General features: G+C 37.9%; 1 non-coding gene across 1 annotated transcript; it reads left to right on the top strand.

Annotated features, from left to right (window-relative positions):
• The first annotated feature begins 1,251 nt into the window (after positions 1 to 1,251).
• On the top strand, positions 1,252 to 1,359 carry LOC148548779 (small nucleolar RNA R71). The gene has a single exon (XR_015897716.1). It is a non-coding gene; the product is annotated as a small nucleolar RNA R71 (small nucleolar RNA).
• Positions 1,360 to 21,870: the final 20,511 nt, after the last annotated feature.

The following is a 21,870-nucleotide window of genomic DNA, read 5'->3' as shown; positions in this document are numbered from 1 at the left end:
GATTTTAGCAGCTTGCACCCCATAGATTCCCAGTTTCTCTATTACAGAGAGGGGCATGAGGTTTATTCCTGAACCAAGGTCACACAGAGCCTTAAAGATCATGGTGCCTATGGTACAGGGTATTATGAACTTTCCAGGATCCTGTCTCTTCTGAGGCAATGTCAGTTGATCCAGATCACTTAGTTCATTGATGAACAAGGGAGGTTCAACTTCCCAAGCATCAATGCCAAACAATTTGGCATTCAGCTTCATGATTGCACCAAGAAACTTGGCAGTTTGCTCTTCAGTAACATCCTCATTCTCTTCAGAAGAGGAATACTCATCAGAGCTCATGAAGGGCATAAGGAGGTTCAATGGAATCTCTATGGTCTCTAGATGAGCCTCAGAGTCCTTTGGTTCCTCAGAGGGAAGCTCCTTATTGATCACTGGACATCCCAGGAGGTCTTCCTCCTTGGGATTCACGTCTTCTCCTCTCCTCACAGGTTCGGCCATGGCGCTTATGTCAATGGCCTTGCACTCTCCTTTTGGATTCTCTTCTGTATTGCTTGGGAGAGTACTAGGAGGGATTTCAGTGATCCTTTTACTCAGCTGGCCCACTTGTGCTTCCAGATTTCTAATGGAAGACCTTGTTTCATTCATGAAACTTACAGTGGCCTTAGATAGATCAGAGACTAGATTTGCTAAATCAGAAGCATTTTGTTCAGAGTTCTCTGTCTGTTGCTGAGTTGATGATGGAAAAGGCTTGCTATTGCTAAACCTGTTTCTTCCACCATTATTAAAGCCTTGTTGGGGCTTTTGATCCTTCCATGAGAAATTTGGATGATTTCTCCATGTTGAGTTATAGGTGTTTCCATAAGGTTCACCTAAGTAATTTACCTCTGCTATTGCAGGGTTCTCAGGATCATAAGCTTCTTCTTCAGAAGAAGTCTCTTGAGTACTGTTGGATGCAGCTTGCATTCCATGCAGACTCTGAGAGATCATATTGACTTGCTGAGTCAATATTTTATTCTGAGCCAATATGGCATTCAGAGTATCGACCTCAAGAACTCCCTTCTTCATAGGCGTCCCATTACTCACAGGATTCCTTTCAGAAGTGTACATGAACTGGTTATTAGCAACCATGTCAATGAGTTCTTGAGCTTCTGCAGGCGTTTTCTTTAGGTGAATGGATCCACCTGCAGAAGTGTCCAGTGACATCTTTGATAGCTCAGATAAACCATCATAGAATATATCCAGGATGGTCCATTCTGAAAGCATGTCAGAAGGACACTTTTTGGTCAACTGTTTGTATCTTTCCCAAGCTTCATAGAGGGATTCACCTTTTTTCTGTCTGAAGGTTTGAACATCAGCTCTAAGCTTGCTCAACTTTTGAGGAGGAAAGTACTTGGCTAAGAAAGCCGTGACCAGCTTATCCCAAGAGTTCAGGCTGTCTTTGGGTTGAGAATCCAACCATAATCTAGCTCTGTCTCTTACAGCAAAAGGGAAAAGCATGAGCCTGTAGACTTCAGGATCTATTCCATTAGTCTTAACAGTATCACATATCTGCGAGAATTCAGTTAAGAACTGAAAAGGATCTACAGATGGAAGTCCATGAAACTTGCAGTTCTGCTGCATCAGAGAAACTAATTGAGGTTTCAGCTCAAAGTTGTTTGCTCCAATGGCAGGAATGGAGATGCTTCTTCCATGTAAATTGGAATTAGGTGCAGTAAAGTCACCAAGCATCTTCCTTGCATTATTATTATTTTCGGCTGCCATCTCCTCTGCCTGTTCGAAAATTTTTGAAAGGTTATCTCTGGATTGTTGTATTTTAGCTTCTCTTAATTTTCTCTTCAGAGTCCTTTCAGGTTCTGGATCTGCTTCTACAAGAATGTTCTTATCCTTGCTCCTGCTCATATGACAAAGAAGAAGGCACAGAAAAATAATAATAATAATGGAGATCCTTTATACCACAGTATAGGGATCCCTGTGTGAGTGGAAGAAGAGGGGGAGACAAAGAATGTACTATAATGGAAGAAACACAACTGTGAGGAGGCTAGAGATGTGAGATGAGATGTTAGGATATGAATGAATAAATAGAATGAGATGGGGGAGGGATAATTTTCGAAAATATTTTTGAAAAAGAGTTAGTGATTTTCGAAAATGGTTTTTGAAAAATGTTAGTATTTTTTTTTTCGAAATTTTTTTTCTTTTTTTTTTTTAAAATCAAAAATAAAAATAATTAGTTAATTAAAAAGAAATTTTTGAAAAAGAGAGAAGATATTTTCGAAAATTAGAGAGAGAGAGTTAGTTAGGTAGTTTTGAAAAAGTTAAGAAACAAACAAAAAGTTAGTTAGTTAGTTGAAACAAATTTTCAAAAAAATAAGAAGTTAGGAAGTTAGAAAAGATATTTTGAAAAGATATTTTTTTTTTGAAAAAGATAAGATAAGAAGATATTTTTGAAAAGATATGATAAAAATTAGTTTTTGAAAAAGATTTGATTTTTAAAATCACAATTAATGACTTGATTCACAAGAAATCACAAGATATGATTCTAGAACTTAAAGTTTGAATCTTTCTTAACAAGCAAGTAACAAACTTCAAATTTTTGAATCAAAACTTTAATTGATTATGTTATTTTCGAAAATTATGATATAAAATAAGAAAAAGGTTTTTGAAAATTATTTTTTTGGAATTTTCGAAAATAATCATGAATTTTGAAAAAGATTTTGAATTTTGAAAAAGATTTTGAAAAAGATAAGATTTTCAAATTGAAAATTTGATTTGACTCATAAGAAACAACTTGATTTTAAAAATTTTTTAAAAAGTCAATCCAAATTTTTGAATTTGATGAGAAAAAAAAAAGGAAAGATATTTTTTGATTTTTAAAATTTTTATGAAAAACATGAAAATTATGCAATGCATGAAATTTTTAGATCAAAACATGTGATGCATGCAAGAATGCTATGAATGTCAAGATGAACACCAAGAACACTTTGAATGTCAAGATGAACATCAAGAACATATTTTTGAAAAATTTTTAATGCAAAGAAAACATGCAAGACACCAAACTTAGAATTCTTTAATGCTTACGCACTAAGAATTCAAGAATGCATATGATAAACATGAAAAGACACAAAACAAAAAATCATCAAGATCAAACAAGAAGTCTTACCAAGAACAACTTGAAGATCATGAAGAGCACTATGAATGCATGAAATTTTCGAAAAATGCAAGATGCATATGCAAGTGACACCAAACTTATAACATGACTCAAGACTCAAACAAGAAACAGAAAAATATTTTTGATTTTTATGATTTTCTAATTTTTTTTTTGGATTTTTATTTTATATTTTTCGAAAATTATTTAGAAAAGAGAAAAATAAGGATTCAAAATTTTTAATATGAATTCCAGGAATCTTATGCTCTAAAGCTCCAATCAAAGGGTCAGGCATGGCTTAATAGCCAGCCAAGCTTTAGCATGTAAGTTTTTTCATGTATAGAACAACTAAGTGTGTGAGAATCTCTTGTGATGATAAGTTGAAATCCCAGTCCAAAAGATTGGACATGGCTTACAGCCAGCCAGGATTCAACAAATCATCATGAAACACTAGAATTCATTCTTAAAAATCCTGAAGAAAAGTATATTTTTGAAAATATTTTTAATTAAATTTTTTTTTTTCGAAAACAAAGGAGAAATTTTTGAAAGATTTTTGAAAAATTTTTGAAAACAAAACAAAAAGAAAATTACCTAATCTGAGCAACAAGATGAACCGTCAGTTGTCCAAACTCGAACAATCCCCAGCAACGGCGCCAAAAACTTGGTGCACGAAATTGTGATGTCCAGGCTCGAACAATCCCTGGTAATGGCTCCAAAGCTTGGTGCTTTGATCTTAATTCATAATTGTCACAACTTCGATACAACTAACCAGCAAGTGCACTGGGTCGTCCAAGTAATACCTTACGTGAGTAAGGGTCGAATGCCACGGAGATTGTTGGTATGAAGCAAGCTATGGTCACCTTGTAAATCTCAGTCAGGCGGATATAAAATAATTATGGAGTTTTCGAATAATAAATAATAGAATAGGGATAGAGATACTTATGTAAATCATTGGTAGGAATTTCAGATAAGCGAATGGAGATGCTTTTCGTTCCTCTGAACCTCTGCTTTCCTGCTATCTTCATCCAATCAGTCTTACTCCTTTCCATGGCTGGCTTTATGCAAGGGCATCACCGTTGTCAGTGGCTACATCCCCTCCTCTCAGTGAATCATATGCTCACGCACCCTGTCACGGCACGGCTATTCATCTGTCGGTTCTCGATCATGCTGGAATAGGATTCACCCTCCTTTTGCGTCTGTCACTAACGCCCAGCACTCGCGAGTTTGAAGCTCGTCACAGTCATTCAATCATTGAATCCTACTCAGAATACCACAGACAAGGTTTAGACCTTCCGGATTCTCTTGAATGCCGCCATCATTCTAGCTTACGCCATGAAGATTCCGGTTAAGAGATCTAAGAGATATTCATTCTAGCTTAATTCATGTAGAACGGAAGTGTTTGTCAGGCACGTGTTCATAGGGGAGATGGTGATGAGCGTCACACATAATCATCACCTTCATCACGTTCTTGGGTGCGAATGGATATCTTAGAAGCGAAATAAGATGAATTGAATAGAAAACAGTAGTACTTTGCATTAATTTTTGAGGAACAGCAGAGCTCCACACCTTAATCTATGTAGTGTAGAAACTCTACCGTTGAAAATACATAAGTGAAAGGTCCAGGCATGGCCAAGATGGCCAGCCCCCAAAACGTGATCAAAGGATCATAAGGTAATCCAAAGATGGTCCTAAGATCCTAAGATGATCAAAAGATACCTAATACAATAGTAAAAGGTCCTATTTATAATAAACTAGTCACTAGGGTTTACATGAGTAAGTAATTGATGCATAAATCCACTTCCGGGGCCCACTTGGTGTGTGTTTGGGCTGAGCTTAAGTGTAGCACGTGCAGAGGCCATTTGTGGAGTTGAACGCTAGTTTCTATGCCAGTTTGGGCGTTCAACTCTGGTTTTGGATCCTTTTCTGGCGCTGGACTCCAGATTTGGGCAGAAGGCTGGCGTTGAACGCCAGTTTACGTCGTCAATTCTTGGCCATAGTATGGACTATTATATATTGCTGGAAAGCCCTGGATGTCTACTTTCCAACGCAATTGGAAGCGCACCATTTCGAGTTCTGTAGCTCCAGAAAATCCACTTTGAGTGCAGGGAGGTCAGAATCCAACAGCATCAGCAGTCCTTTTTCAACCTCTGAATCTGATTTTTGCTCAAGTCCCTCAATTTCAGCCAGAAAATACCTGAAATCACAGAAAAACACACAAACTCATAGTAAAGTCCAGAAATGTGAATTTAACATAAAAACTAATGAAAACATCCCTAAAAGTAACTAGATCCTACTAAAAACATACTAAAAACAATGTCAAAAAGCGTATAAATTATCCGCTCATCAGCATCCTTTTCATGGCTCTTTGGGTTCAGATTCCCCTTCTTCTCACCCAATTCAGCAAGGTTTTGAACCAGTTGTTCCATCTGCCTTTCAAGTCTTCTGAGTGAAGCCTCCTGGTTTTTGCTTATCATCTCTTGATATTTCTTTATTTCTTCCCGCTCTATTGCCATCATTTCTTGAATTTTTATGGACCTCTCCATCAGCATTTCTAGAATATAGATTCTTTGAAAGGTTGGAAGTGGTTGTGGCAATTGTGGTGGTTGATGAAGGTCATTTTGAGTGAATGGTGAGGTAGGACGAGGTTGGAAGTGTGTGTGATTGTTGTTGTGGGGGTGTGTTTTAAGTTGATTTTTGAAGTTGGGATTGTTGCCGTTGAAGTCCCTTGGTCTTTGGTTTTGGTTCTCAACCCCCCTCCCATTAGAATGAGTTCTCCAAGGTGGATTGTACACATCATTCTGAGGCCTGTTCTGGAGCATGCTAGAGTGATTGCTTGGAGCTTGTAGTTGCTCTTAGCTTTGTTGCTCATGGTTAATGGCCCCAAAGCTTTGTTCAGCTTGATTACACCCATATGAGCTTTGAGTCAGGTTGTATGTATGTATTACAGCATGTCTCAACTCAATGATTTTTCTAGCCATCATATCTAATTGTTGTAGAGTCTGCTGATGCATCTGCTTATTTTGGCTTATTACTGCACGAGCACCTTCAATTTCTTTCTCTAATGGACGCACTTCTGCCTCTTGCTTAACAACTCTTTGTGATGGGTTAAATTTGACTAGGAGTCCATTCATCAGTTCTTCCCATCTGATAATGCTTCCTTGTGGAAAAGCTTCAAACCATTGGGCAACATCATTCATGGCTATGGATAGTTGCTTCGAACTATGGGTTACATTATCATCCAAGGTGGGGGTATTACTCTCATGATTGCTAGAATTTGTTGAGTTCTTTTCCATGATCTGCACAGTCACAACCAATTCAAGTGAAGATAGAGCATATTCAGGCCAGGATATGATTGAAGGATCAGTTGACACAAGGTATCAAACAGTTGGCAAACTTGAGAGAGTAATGAACGAAAACCACTCCTCTCGTTTGTTTTTCAAGCTATGAAAATCATATTCAGCAGGATGAGCCAAGGAAATTTCACTCTATTGCTAGAATGAGGTTTCTATTAGCTCAGGCAAAACATTAAACAGTTAGTGGGTTAGTCAAAATTAAAGAAAAAGTGCTTGATCTAGATCACCACTTCACTTAATCATTGTCAATCTAATCAATCCACGGCAACGGCGCCAAAAACTTGATGAGATATTTTGGAGGAAAAATGAATCTCTCCCAAAACACACAAATCTAACCGGCAAGTGTACCGGGTCGTATCAAGTAATAAAAACTCACGGGAGTGAGGTCGATCCCACAGGGATTGAAGGATTGAGCAATTTTAGCTTAGTGGTTGATTTAGTCAAGAGAATCAAGATTTGGTTGATGGTTTTGTGACTTGCAGAAATTAAATTGCATTGAAGTAAAGAGAACAAGAAATAAATTGCTGAAACTTAAAGAACAAGAAATTAAATAGCAGAAACTTAGAGTGCAAGAAACGTAAATTGCGGAATCTTAAAGTGCAAGAAATGTAAATGACTCGAAATGTAAATGGGATTGGGAAGTGGATTTGCAGAAATTAAACAAAGAAAAGTAACTTGCATCAAACAAAAGAGTAAAAGGGAATTGGGATTGGATCGGATCTTATAGCAGAAAAGTAAATGAACATGGAAAGCAAGAAACAGAATGTAAATTGGAGATTTGGATCTCAGGACCCAGAGACTAGAAAACCAAGTCTAGATCTCAATGCCTTCCTAGATCCAACAAGAACAGTTGCAAGGAAATTGTAAATTGCAAAGAAATTAGATGAGAAGCAAGTGATGGAAACAGAAATTCAATTTCAGTTAATAAACAGAGAGATCCAAGGTTGAGATTGAAACAGAATTTCTTCAATTCTCCAACCCAAAATACAAGACAATTGTAATTGAAATTGAAAGCAATAAAACTGAGAGAAAGAGAAGTGAATTCTCCTTCCCAAGACAAAGAAATTAAAGTTCACTCAATAACAAAAACTCTCTGAAAACTCTTCTGAAAATTCCAAAAGAAAAGCTCCCCGAAGAACTTGAATTCTATCCTATTTATACACTTTATTCAAATGATATTCAAGCCTTGAGTTGGGCCTTTGCTCTTGGTGGAATTGGGTTGAAAGAGGCCTTGGTTGATTGCTCTTGAAGTTTGGAGAAGAACCAAAGTGAACCAATTGAACCGGTTTTGAGGTTAGCAAAAGTTGGACCAAAAGTTTGAGCCAGTCTAACTTTGGCTCCAACTTTTCATATCAGCTAGCACAATTTGCTGATATCAACGTTGGTGCCAACGTTAGGGGTCTAACTTTGACCCTAATGTTGGCCTTGCCTAATGTGCTTGTGGCGCCAACGTTAGCCACCAAGTTAGGGGGCTAACGTTGGCGCAAACTTTTGCTCCTCTCCCTTGAATTTTCATGTGCCAACGTTAGCCTCCAAGTTAGGGGTCTAACGTTGGCGCAAACTTTTGGTGCCCAGGGGAAAATTCATGTGCCAACGTTAGCCTCAAAGTTAGGGGGCTAACGTTGGCGCAAACCTTTGGTGCCCAGGGGAGAAATTCATGTGCCAACGTTAGCCTCAAAGTTAGGGGGCTAACGTTGGCGCAAACTTTTGGTGCCCAGGGGAGAAATTCATGTGCCAACGTTAGCCTCAAAGTTAGGGGGCTAACGTTGGCGCAAACTTTTGAAGCCCAGGGGAGAATTTTCAAGTTCCAACGTTAGCCTCCAAGTTAGGGGGCTAACGTTGGGGCTAACTTTTCAACCAAAAGTTTGTGCAAAAGTTTGATGCTAACTTTAGGTCCAGCTTTTTGCTTCCTGGTTTAATTTCACTTATTCCATTGTCCTCTCTTCACTCCTAGCCATTCCTTCTTGCTTCAACCTTTCTCCAAGCTTTCTTCACCTATCATTAATCAACCAAACACATCAAAGCTATGCTCAAAATCATGAGATATTCATTCTTTCATAATATGCAACAAATACAGCATAAAACCTCATGAAATGGCATGAATTCATATATGGTTGATTCAATCAAGGGAAACATGAAAATCTACTCAATTAGCTTGCTTGTAGCTCAAGAAAGTGCATAATCTTAATGAAAACAAAAGAAAAAGACTAGCTAAAATAGGCTAGGATGACTTGTCATCAGGTAAAATCTTGCTAAGAATTTGTTCACCACGTCTTCCCAAGTTGTCAAGCTTTCCCTTGGGAAAGATTCCAGCCACTTGGCTGCCTTGTCCCTGAGTGAGAATAGAAATAAGAGCAGTCTATAGGCATCAGGATGAACACCATTAGACTTCACTGTGTCAAATATTCTCAGGAAGGTGGTTAAATGTTGATTGGGGTCTTCTTGAACACCTCCTCCAAACGAACAGTTGTTCTGAACAAGGGTGATGAGCTGTGGTTTAAGTTCAAAGTTGTTGGCATGGATTGTTGGCTTTTGGATGCTACTTCCACAATTGCCTGGGTTTGGATTGATGTAAGAGCCCAAAACTCTTCTATCCTCCCCAGCATGATTTGCTCTACCTCCTCCCCCATGGTTGTGATCCTCTTCTTCATGATGGTTTTCCACGTTGTCTTCCATGTTTGGTTCAAAGAATTCCTCTTCTTCCTTAGCACCAACCACTTTCTTTTCTCTTGCCTCCCTCCTTAATCTAAGGAAGGTCCTCTCAGGTTCAGAATCGAAGGACGTTGAAGCCCCGCTTCTTCTCCCTGTCATACAACCATCAAGTGCAAGCAAGAAAAGATAGGTGCAGAAAGTATTTTTGTCAGAATTACTGTTAGTTGTGGGTGATGCAATATATCAAACAGTTAGTGGGTTAGCAAACAGAATTGAAAATAACAAAGAAAAACAAAAGAGTAGAGGGGAAGGGAAGAAGTTTAACTAGAACAGAAAGTAAATCACTCAAACAGAAAATGAAATTCACAAAATAAAAATGCTCAATCTAGTGATCTTCCAATTTAATCATTGTTGATGCACAATCAATCCCCGGCAACGGCGCCATAAACTTGATGCGGGTGAAAAACTTGTCTCGCAACAAATTTCCTTCGGCAAGTGTACCGAATTTGTCGTCAAGTAAAAACTCACAATAGAATGAGGTCAAATCCCACAGGGATTGATTGATCAAGCAACTTTAATTAGAAGAATGTTCTAGTTGAGCGAATCCAGAATTTGGGTTGAGAGTTGCAGAAAATAAAATGGCAGGAATGTAAATAACAGAAAAGTAAATGCTAGAATTAAAGGACTGAAAGTAAATGACTGAAAGTAAATTGCAGAATTGTAAATGGGAATGGGAGATTTGCTCATAAAAGTAAATGGCAGAAATTAAAGAGAATGGGTAAGATCAGAGATGGGGAGTCTATTGGGCTTAGGAGATATTGTAACCCTCCGGATCAAGTTCATTTTCATCCCTTCCTCAATCAATGCACTCATTGATCTCCTTGGCAATCTTAATTGATTGAATTACAAATTCAATCTCTCAAATCTTGATCAATAGCCAATTCCTTGGTCAATTGCTCATGAGAAGATATGAACTATGGTCACTGATTATACCACATGCATTTCCCAAATCAAGTATTGAGAGGGTTATAGTCACATACCCATCCAAACCCAATTTGGTCCAGCATAAGAAAGTATTTCTAGCTTGATCTCTTCATTCCTCTTTCAAGGTTCAGAAGAGATCCAAGTTTGAATAGCTTCTTTTCCAAGATAACTACCCAATTGGATGAAGATCGAAAGCTTTCAAGTAAAATCAAGAGAAAAGATAGAAGAAAAATAATGAAAACTAGTATTGATCCATCAAATTACAACAGAGCTCCCTAACCCAATGAAAGGGGTTTAGTTGTTCATAGCTCTAGAAAATGAAAACAAAGATGGAGAATAGATCATAAAACTAGAAAATGCAGAGAATGTAGAATACAGAGAGTAATTCTTCTTTTCCAACATTCCAGAACTCCTCAACAATTCAAAGCTACTCCTATATATACTATTTTTCTCAGCTTCTAGTTGGCTCTTCAAGTCTTGGGCCTTTGGATATTGAGTTTGAAGTAGTTCTCTTCTTCATTTGGGCTTGGCTTTACTTGCAGAGAGAAATTGTGAAGTGGGCAGAGACTTTAGCTTAGGACGTTAGGGGTGTTAACGTTTAGTGAAAATATGAGTTCGAGAATGTTAGTGACAATCAACTTTCTCACTAACGTTCCTAAGTAAAAGCCACGTTAACTTCAACGTTAGTGGCACAAACGTTGCCACTAACGTTGCCTCTAAGTCCTTTGCACACGTTATTGAGACTTAACATTCCCAATAACTTTGAAAAGCCCCCTTTGTTCCCACGTTAGAGCCCACGTTAACTTAGTTAACGTGGCTCTTTAACGTGGGCTTGCCATCCTTCGAGAGCGTTAGTGACACTCAACATTGTCACTAACGTTCCAAGGTGCCCCTATGTCTCACGTTAGAGTCCACGTTAACTAGGTTAACGTGGCTTCTAACGTGGCCATGCTTAGCCATCCCCAACGTTAGTGACAATGTTGAATGTCACTAACGTTGGTGTTTCTTTCACTCATCAACGTTAGCTTCCACATTAACTAAGTTAACGTGGAAGTTAACGTGGAAGTTAACGTGGTTCCTTGGGGGTTATGTGGTTGCTTCCAACGTTAGTGACAATGTTGGGTGTCACTAACGTTGTCGACCACTCTTGCTTCTTACGTTAGCTCCCACGTTAACCAAGTTAACGTGGTATGTTTCTCCTTAGGCCAACGTTAGTGACAATGTTGAATGTCACTAACGTTGGCGTTTCTCCCCCCTTCTAACGTTAGAGGCCACATTAACTAAGTTAACGTGGACTCTAACGTGGCCACTTATGAGCATTTGCCAACGTTAGTGACAATGTTAAGTGTCTCTAACGTTGGCTCAACTTCCCCTCTCCACGTTAGAGTTCTCGTTGACTTAGTTAACGTGACTCTTAACGTGGTCAATGATAGCTTTGAGAGCGTTATTGGCAATCACTTTTCTCATTAACTTTTCAAGTTACCTCCCATTCATTGCTTCCTTTGGTCCTGAAATCAAGCAATAGAGCGCATCAAAGTTCTAGTCCAAGTCATGGGCAATGCAGAATATAATTTGTCACTAAACTCATGCAAAATCCTCATGAAATAATGTAAAATGCACAATGTATGCTTGAATCAAGGTGGAAGTGAATATCTATCCAAAACTAGCTTATTTCCTAAGGGAATGCATGAAACTAGCCTAAAAACAGTAAAGAAAAGGTCAGTGAAACTGGCCAAGATGCCCTGGCATCAATACTTCGGTTATCAATTTATTTAGGGGTTTGTTACTTGTGACAACCAAAACGTTTGTACGAATGGATTTTTGTTGGTTTAGAAACTATATCTACAACCCGACTGTTTTACTAAAATTCTTTACTAGCAAAAATCCTAACGTCAGGGAGCTACCAACTAACATCAATAGGATCATGAGGAGGAAGCTAATCAAGGATGCCAAACACTACATCTGGGATGATCCTTATTTGTTCAAAAAATATGCTGATGGAATCCTAAGAAGGTGTATACCCCATGAGGAAGGGCAAGAAGTATTATGGCAGTGCCATGGATCTGCATATAGAGGTCACTTTAGTGGAGAAAGGACAGCAGCAAAAGTGCTTCAATCCGGATTTTACTGGCCAACAATGTTTAACGATGCCAAGGAAATGGTGTCAAGATGTGATGAATGCCAAAGAGCTGGTAATCAAACCGAGAGAAATGAGATGCCACAGCAATTCATACTAGAGTTGGAGCTGTTTGATGTATGGAGGATTGATTTCATGGGACCCTTCCCAACCTCCTACTCAAATAGCTACATATTGGTGGGTGTTGATTATGTCTCAAGATGGGTAGAAGCCATAGCCACTACAACAAATGACCACAAGGTTGTGATAAGCTTCTTGAGAAGTAATATTTTCAGTAGATTTGGAGTCCCCAGAGCTCTCATTAGTAATGGAGGGACACACTTCTGCAACAAACAACCCGAGGCACTCCTTCTCAGATATGGGGTGAAGCACAAAGTGGCAACTCCATACCACCCACAGACCAACGGGCAAGCTGAAATTTCCATCAGAGAGCTAAAAAGAATCCTTGAAAAGACTGTTGGAAGCTCAAGAAAGGATTGGTCTAAGAAGCTAGATGATGCACTATAGGCCTACAGGACAGCCTATAAGACTCCCATTGGGATGTCTCCATACCAACTGGTATATGGCAAGGCTTGTCACTTGCCAGTTGAACTTGAACATAGAGCCTTTTGGGCTCTAAAGATGTTAAACTATGATGAGCAAGCTGCTGGAGAAAAGAGAGTAATGCAACTCAATGAGCTGGAGGAGTTTAGGATTCAAGCACATGAGAATGCAAAAATCTACAAAGAAAACACAAAAAGGTGGCATGACCAAAAGATAGCAAGAAGGAAGTTCACTGAAGGACAAAAAGTGTTACTCTACAACTCAAGACTCAAATTTTTCCCTGGAAAACTGAAGTCTAGATGGTCAGGACCTTTCACCATACTCAAGGTGTTTCCCTATGGTCATGTGGAGCTCATGGAGTGATGCCAGGGCATTTTGGCCAGTTTCACTGACCTTTTCTTTACTGTTTTTAAGGTAGTTTCATGCATTTTCTTAGGAAATAAGCTAGTTTTGGGTAGATATTCACTTACATCTTGATTCAAGCAAACATTGTGCACTTTACATGATTTCATGAGAATTTTGCATGAATTATATAATAAATTGGATGATGCATGATCCCATGATTAAGAGAAAGACTTTGATGTACTTTGTTTGATTGATTTCAGGCCAAAAGAAGAAGAGAAGAAGCCACGTTAGTGGCTACGTTGGTTACACTAATGTGGGCACTAACGTAGAAGGAAGGAAAGCCCCAACGTTAGTGAGAAAAGTTAGTGGCATTAACTTTGAAGAAAGAGAATTTGAGCCAACGTTAGTGACACTTAACATTATCACTAACGTTGGCCAACGCTCACAAGTGGCCACGTTAACTTTTGTAGAGCAATGATCAACTAACTCTTTACATTGGGTTAGAGAGCTCTATTGTGATTCAATGGATCAATTGTAGTTCTTATTCTTCTTCTCCTTTCTTTTCTCTTGATTTTACTTGAAAGCTTTTGGTCTTCATCCAATTGGGTAGTTATCTTGGAAAAGGAGCTATTCAGACTTGGATCTCTTTTGAACCTTGAAAGAGGAATGAAGAGATCAAGCTAGAAATGCTTTCTCATGCTGGACTAAATTGGGTTTGGATGGATATGTGACTATAATCCTCTCAATACCTGGTTTGGGAAATGCATGTGGTATAATCAGTGACCACACTTCATCTCTTCTCATGAGCAATTGACCAAGGAATTGGCTATTGATCAAGATTTGAGAGATTGAATTTCAAGAAATTGTAATTCGATCAATTAAGATTGCCAAGGAGATCAATGAGTGCATTGATTGAGGAAGAGATGAGAATGAACTTGATCCGGAGGATTGCAATATCTCTTGATCCCAATGTTTATTTTATTTTTAGTTCTTACATTTACTTTTCTTGCCATTTTACTTTTCTGCACTTTATTGCTTTCTTTACTTTTCTATCAATTTACATTTCCTTGTTACTTATCACTCCATTATGATTCGTCTAACTAGGATAATCAATTAACCATTGATTGCTTAATCCGTTAATCTCTGTGGGATTCGACCTCACTCTATTGTGAGTTTTACTTGACGACAATTTGGTATACTTGCCGAAGGGAGATTTGTTGAGAGACAAGTTTTCCGTGCATCAAGTTTATGGCATCGTTGCCGGGGATTAATCGTGATTAACAAACTACCAGTTGATTGATTTACTAGATTAGACACTTTTCTTTTGTCTTTATTTTCTTTTGCTTCTTTATTTTCTTTTGCTAACCAACTGTTTGTGATATTGCCTCACTGGGAATTTCCTCATCTGTGACAATGGAGATTCCAATTTCTTTTGGTGATTATTGTTTGAGACAGAGCTTTCTGCAGGAAAGAAAGGAGCATCCATCATATTTTAGTCAATCAAATTTCATGGGAAACTCTTTACCACCACAGAATGATTCACTTTACTATGCTCATGGTGGGTGGGAGTATCAAGAACATGAAATGGGGTACTTTCTAGAGCCGCAGAATGGTCCATATCTTGGTGAAATTGATCACTACTCAAGTTGTGGCTGGGAAGATCATAATCAAAGAGATTTCACTCATTCATACCCCATTCATCAAGAGCCATCACCTCTCAATTATACAACCTCACCTCCAAGTTTCACATGCCTAAATCCTTCATCATTTGAGTATGCCTCAGCACAAAAGTCTATCAAAAATCCATACAATTCATTTCACCATCCACAAAACTCAACCCACTACCCACAAGAGTCATACCACTTTTAGAACACACAACCACAAAACAACCAATTCCATTCACAAACCAACCCCGCTCAACCATTACAACCTACCCAACCACCTTTAGATAGACTTGCTAGGATGAAACTCTTCATGGAAGAGCTCAAAAAAAGTAGAGAAGAAGAGAGACTCACTAGGATAGAACTCCTCCTTGAAGAAATAATAAAGACAAATGAAGAGGAGAAAATAGCAAGAAGGGACCATGAAGAAAAATTGAGACAGAATGCACAACTCTATTCTGAAGAACAATTCATTGAAAAGCTGAGAGCACGAAGAGAGACCACTTCACGCTCTCCAGAAACAGAGGAGTTCATTCAAAGGTCAAGAACAAATGAGGAAGTCAATCAAGGGAGCCCATACTCCAATGAAATAGAAAGTTGCATAGAAGGTGAGTTCATTGAACCATTAATTCAAGAAATTCTTGATGAAGAGGATGCTCCACCCATCATACAATACCCAAGTCCTGAAATCAAGGTGGTAAAGGCAATCAACATGAACACTAACAAAAGGATGGTGACCAAGAAAAGAAGGACAATATTCATGAAGAAGAAAAGGTCAACCAAAAGCCATCCCACCCCTACCCCAACAAGCAAGTTTACTCAAGCTAACAACAGAAGAAGGCTTGCTGGGGAGAGGCACTCAAAACAAGGGGCATTAACTGGCTCCTCTTTCCTCTTGAGGTCATTCCTCTTAACAAACTGGAAGAAGAGGAAGAAAGTCGTGAACAACATGTCAAGCTAATGACATTAAAAGAGCGCTTGTTGGGAGGCAACCCAACCGTAGGTAACATTTCCTTGCTTTGCTTAGTTTACTTTCAATAATTTGGCATATGATTGCACTCTAAGTTTGGTGTTGCCATGCAATAATTTGATTTTCAATCTTCACTGGGTACTTGCAACATTCTAAATTGACAGTGGCACACTAAGTTTGGTGTTGCCACTTAACTTTCATGCAAAGTACTATGCCAACACCACTCATTAATGCAATCACATTGTCTCTATTTTACTTCTTGTGCTTTTGTTGTATCCTTAACCTTGCTTGCTGAAACACATGCATACTCACACTTTATTCTAAGACATTCATGATCCATCATGAACCCCGTCACCACTGTTTTAATTGTTGCTTAAGTATAAGCAATCATTCTATGTCTGGTGTGGGAAGGGAAAGAATAGGAGGGAAAGGGCAACAACGATGAAGATAAAATATAAGGTGGTAAAGTTCCTTTCTCCTCTTACTTATTTCCAACACTTTAATTTGCATGATTTTCTTCTATGTTCTTTGTATGTATGTGTGCTTTCTCCTTGAGAATAAGCATGTCGATTCTGTCTTTGAAACTTTTTATTGATTAAGGCTGTGTTTTCTAGCCTGAATGTCATTACTGCATCCTTACTTTGCTTACTAGTATGCTTGTCCCTTTGAATCAAATGAAAAGAGAATGATAGTTTTTAAAGACCAGAGAGGAGTTCATACTATGGAGTAAGTTCATGAGTTTGTGGTATGATCATAAGTTAGCTAAGTTGGTTCAACCACAAGGTGGGAAGACAACTATCTGTCCTGAATCATATGCTTGAAACACACCCCATGAGACTAGCTAAATAATAAGATCCTAATAATGATTAGGGGTTCTTATTATTGGTTATGAGTTTTGTAAATTGGGGGTTTTGAAAGTAAGGAAGCAAGTAATTTGAATTGTAATTAAAATAAGTAAATGACTGTAAAATAAACTTTTGGTAAGGTATGAGAAATTGGAAGTCCTGTCCTAATTATCCTTATCAATGGTGATGATAATTGTGTCTTAAACCCACTTAGTTAGCCTTTACTAAATCAAGGGAAGGTCAAGTGGATTGATTAGTCTGATCTTCAGGTTCTAGTCAATTCCTAAGAAAGGACTGGAATTATTGAAGTTCAATTCAATTAGCAAAGATAACAATTATCAATCACGTTGAGTTTGATAACTCCTGAGTTACTGATTTCTTAACCAAGACCAAAAGAGGAAAAGTAAATCTACTCGAATAAAAATATCTTCAGATTGAAGGTAACAGTAACATAAATAAAAGAGAGCAATCATAAACTGAAATACCTCAAATAACATTAATTGAAAGAATAATCTGTAACATAGAAAAGTTCATAAATTAAATTGAGAAAACAATTAATTAAAAGGAATGTTGAACCTGATAGAAAGGGGCAATCATGAAAGCGAGAAAAATCCTAAATCCTAATCCTAAGAGAGAGAGGAGAGAAAGTCTCTCTAAAAACTACATCTAAATCATGAAAAATGAATAATTCGAGACTCTCCTTTTGACTGGATGCATTCCCCCACTTTATAACCTCTAATATGTGCTTTCTGTACTTGGATCTGGGCAAAACAGGGCTTCAGAAATCGCTGGGAGCATTTTCTGTAATTTCTGGTGCGTGGCCTCTGTCATGCGTCCGCGTGGGTCACGCGGTCGCATCATCTGGAGTTTTCCTTATCACGCGTTCGCTTCGGTCATGCGTCCGCGTCATTTGCGTTCTGCTCAAGGCGCGCGTTCGCGTCATTCACGCGTTCGCGTCGCTGCCAGTTTCTTCAAAAACTCCATTTTGTGCTTTCCTTCCATTTTTGTATGTTTCCTTTCCATCCTTTAAGTCATTCCTGCCTTTAGAATATCTGAAACTACTTAACACACAAATCACGACATCGAATGGTAATAAAGAGTAATTAAAATAATTATTTTTAAAGCATAGGAAACATGTATTTCAAATATATCACATAATAAGGAAGGGAAAGTAAACCATGCAATTAATGAATAAGTGAAGGATTGAATAAATCACTTAAATTAGGCACAAAATATATCATAAAATATGGGTTTATCAGAAACTCAACAACAATAATGGAGCCAAGTCAACCACAACATCCAACAACTCCAAGGGAATTCGGAGCATATGAGGAAGGAGCAACAAGAAAAATTTGACTGGGGAGAGGTGCGAAATGCACTGGACAAAATAGTAGAGCAAGGCAAATGTCAACAGAGGAACCTGGCTGAATTTAGACATCTCTATGATGCCAGAACCATATCCAGGAGGCAGTATGACATTAACACACAAGCGAAGCTGAATCACTTGTGTAACGTCGTGGCCGTTCTGAACCCAGGATACCCAACCTTCATGCAAGGAATGGAAGAACTAAGTGCAAGACAAGAAGAAATCCTAGCCAAACATAAGGAGGATGAAAGGAATTACATGAGGAGGGCAGGATTTTGGAAACCCAAGGACATCAAAGCACAAGAAGGTTCCTCCAAACCAGATGAAGGTGGTCCCCCCTCCCCCAAGAAGAAGGACAAAGGGAAGGGGCCAGTGAACTAAAGATAAAGCTGCTCAAGGTTGTTGAGTCCCATGGTTGACACTTTCCAATCTCTGAATTCTTGTTTAAGTTTTTGCTTTATTTACTTTTTGAATAAATAATCATGCTAGGATAGTTTATATTTTATGCATAGCTTTTAATTCCTGTTTGAAGTCTTTATGAGTTCTTCTTTTCAAGAAAGAAAATGCCATGTATTTCAAGTTTTCATTCCAACAAAAATAAAAGTAGAGTTTGTCTCCATAAGTGTCACTGTGGGTTGTGCAAAAATAAAGAGAAAGACCAAGGCCAAGATGGATCAGGAAACAAACTAAGATATAAGTGACCAAGTGTAAGACCTTGAATGAACTAAAAAAAAAAAGAAAATGAGTCATGGAAAAGCAACTAGTCCTAGAAGGTATAACTAGGGGAAGGTTAAAGGGTGTTCCTTGAATATCCATAGAACCAAGAGGTAGTAGGCAATAAAGACCCAAGGCTCTGAGCATCAACTACTGAGATAGAAAATAAAAGAAAACATTAAAAAAGCTCAAAAAAGAATAAAAAAATCATAGTAGATGTGTCAAGAAGAGACCTGGGCAAGTAAATTCTTAGGGGTGTCTCAACACCTAGTACCCTAAAACCAACTGGTTTGGGAGTGCTAATTGAAAGCTTAATTAAAGGGTTGTCTTGAGACAAAACACTTAGAGTCGTTGTCAAGAAAGCAAAACAACCCTTACTACCTCATGGTGATAATCAATAGAAAGGACCCCTAAAGCCTATACCTGAAAGAACCCTCAAGGATCCAAGAGTTTTTCATGACATTAAAACATTCATGCATGTGTTGAACACTTAGCCTTACTCTTAGTTGTAACGACCCAATTTCTGGTACGTCATGATCATACTAGAAATTGAGCACTACCAACTTGTCTTCCTAATTATTATCTATTATTTATCATATGAGCCTGATTCGTTGTTAAAAATGTAGTTAATTTGCGAGGTACTTTCTTTTTTAAAAAAACATTTGGATTAACAAACAGTATCATTCATAATCAATTTACAACTGATAATATATAAAACAATTATAAACAACCACACATAACTACATCACAAGTAGTTGACAATATTCGGTGATCCAGCCTTTATTAGAGTATAGACTTTTAGTTAGAACACACCTAGATATAGCTAAATAATATCTATATACATATATATACATACAACATCCCAGGTCCTGACCTGTTCAAGAAGTCCCTAAGCTGGCACCCAGGCTAACCTAGACTCTATACTCACCTAGTCCCTCTAAACTACTAAAGCGAGGGAAAGTACATTCTAGGTCTTCAAAACTCAAGTCAGGTGGAACGTCATCAAAAGGTGGAAGGTCGTCTACTACTCCTCTGCACGATCATATGTTATCAAAGAGCGTCTCTCAAGTACTTCATCGAGTGGCCTCATAACAGCAACATCGTACGGAGGACTTAGGCTAAAGTTTGTAGATAAGCAGGGTGCAGACGATGGTTGGCCTCATAGTATATACATATAAACAGGTAACGGAGTTCACTCTAGACTCAGAAGACTACCTAGAGCAGAATCCTCTTTACAAAACAGTCATCAGCAAACTACGGAAGGGTACTCATGCTTCCATCTGAAGGGGGAAGGGAGAGAGAAGGGGTAAGAACTGGGGAGTTCTTAGTAGGGCCGGGGTTATTAGTTAAGTTCATTAATTTGTGTCGCTTAGCAGATATATAGCAGAATACCGAGAAGTAGTGAACAACCAAGTATGATGCATGTCTGTCCTATGCAGGCCATGAGCTCATGTGTCGGTTTACACCCTGCAGCCCGACATTACCTAGGAACTAGTCCTAGATATGGCTTATTCTATGTAGGTGAACTTCGGCCTACAGAAATAGCACTCCCGTAAGTGAACTTCGGCTTACAGGAATAGTCTAAACACAACACAACAACTTTCTGTAGGTGAACTTCGGCCTACAGAAATAACACCTCTGTAAGTGAACTTCGGCTGACAGAAATGGTGCCCCTGTAAATGAACTTCGGCTTACAGGAATAATCTAAACACAACACAACAACTTTCTATAGGTGAACTTCGGCCTATAGAAATGGCACCTCTGTAAGTAAACTTCGGCTTAAAGAAATGACAACTCTCTGTAGGTGAACTTCGGCCTACAGGAGCAATACCCTGAGATACTCAATTGATATTCACTGCAGGTGAACTTCGGCCTACAGGAATAACAACTCACTGTAGGTGAACTTGGGCCTACAGGACCTCTAGGGCCAATGGAAAAGCTGCAGATGAACATACAACAGAACATCATACCACAAGGCTTAACTCTTTATTCTTATACTCTTCTCCTCTATTCTTTTTGTTATATTACTCTTTTCTCATTGTCTCTTTACTCTGCTCTGATTACTCTGTTCTCTGTATCTCTCTACTCTGCTCTGATTTTTCTATTTAACGTATGTATTTAAAGCTTATGTAAATTTCGGTATGAATAGTTAGCATGTCCCAAGTATAAGTTCATTAAGTCTATACTGAAAAAATTTAACTTTTCATATAATACCTAACCCTAGTCGCGACTCAAGTATTAACTAAGTTGCCCTAGTTCGTTCAATAGTCTCTGTCTGTTTTTCTGTCAATAAAACTTTACAGACTTTTCTTTCGATTTTTATCTTTTCTTCAACTTTTTATCTTTTATTTATCTTTGCCTCACTAATATATTTTTACCACTCCCTAAGTGTTTTATGAAGCTAATTATGAGATTCTGCACCTAAAGTTGTCTTTCTAAAGCTTTTACAGAAAACTGCCTTTTCTGTATTATTTTATTATTTTTATTAAAATATTATTTTTAATTAAATATTATTATTTAATATTTTATTATTTTTATTATTTTATCATTAAATTTTCAAAAATTAACTTACTTTTACTTTTAACCTTTAAAATTCACTTTTTAACACCCGTAACTTTTAATATTTCTACTTTTACCACCCTAACTTTCAGAAATTACAAAATAACCCCCCAAACACCAAAATATTTACTTCCTTGCCCTTTTATGGATCAAAAAGGTGTTATTCATTGTTCTTCATCACACTCAAAGTGTTCTTTATGTTCTTCATAAATTCTTCAGATTCTTTCTCTGTTTTTATTCGTTTTTCACTCTTTTCAGCAACTGATTCTTACTATGATTCATAATAAATTAGCAGCCACTAAAACCCCATCTTTTCTACATGATTTAAACACAAATTGAACCTCAATTTAAGCTTAGGGTTTCGTTTTTTCAGCTGCCCCAAGAACATGAACTTTAAAGTTTGAATTTCATCAAATTTCATCAAAATTTCACCAAATTTTCACCAAGAATCAATCATATAAGCAACCAATTTTTAGCACAGCCAATTTATACAACATTCACACAACTCAAATACAAATAATCAAGATTAATTTCGTGACACCCTACCTAATTTTGCTGCTCCTAATTCAATTAAACTTTCAGGTGGTCCTTAAGAACTTTTTCCT

Source organism: Arachis ipaensis, chromosome B8 (assembly GCF_059453495.1).
Source record: "Arachis ipaensis isolate K30076 ecotype BB chromosome B8, ASM5945349v1, whole genome shotgun sequence".
NCBI lineage: Eukaryota > Viridiplantae > Streptophyta > Magnoliopsida > Fabales > Fabaceae > Arachis > Arachis ipaensis.
Note: the sequence above shows the minus strand (reverse complement) of the source record. Positions and strands in the feature narration are given on the sequence as shown.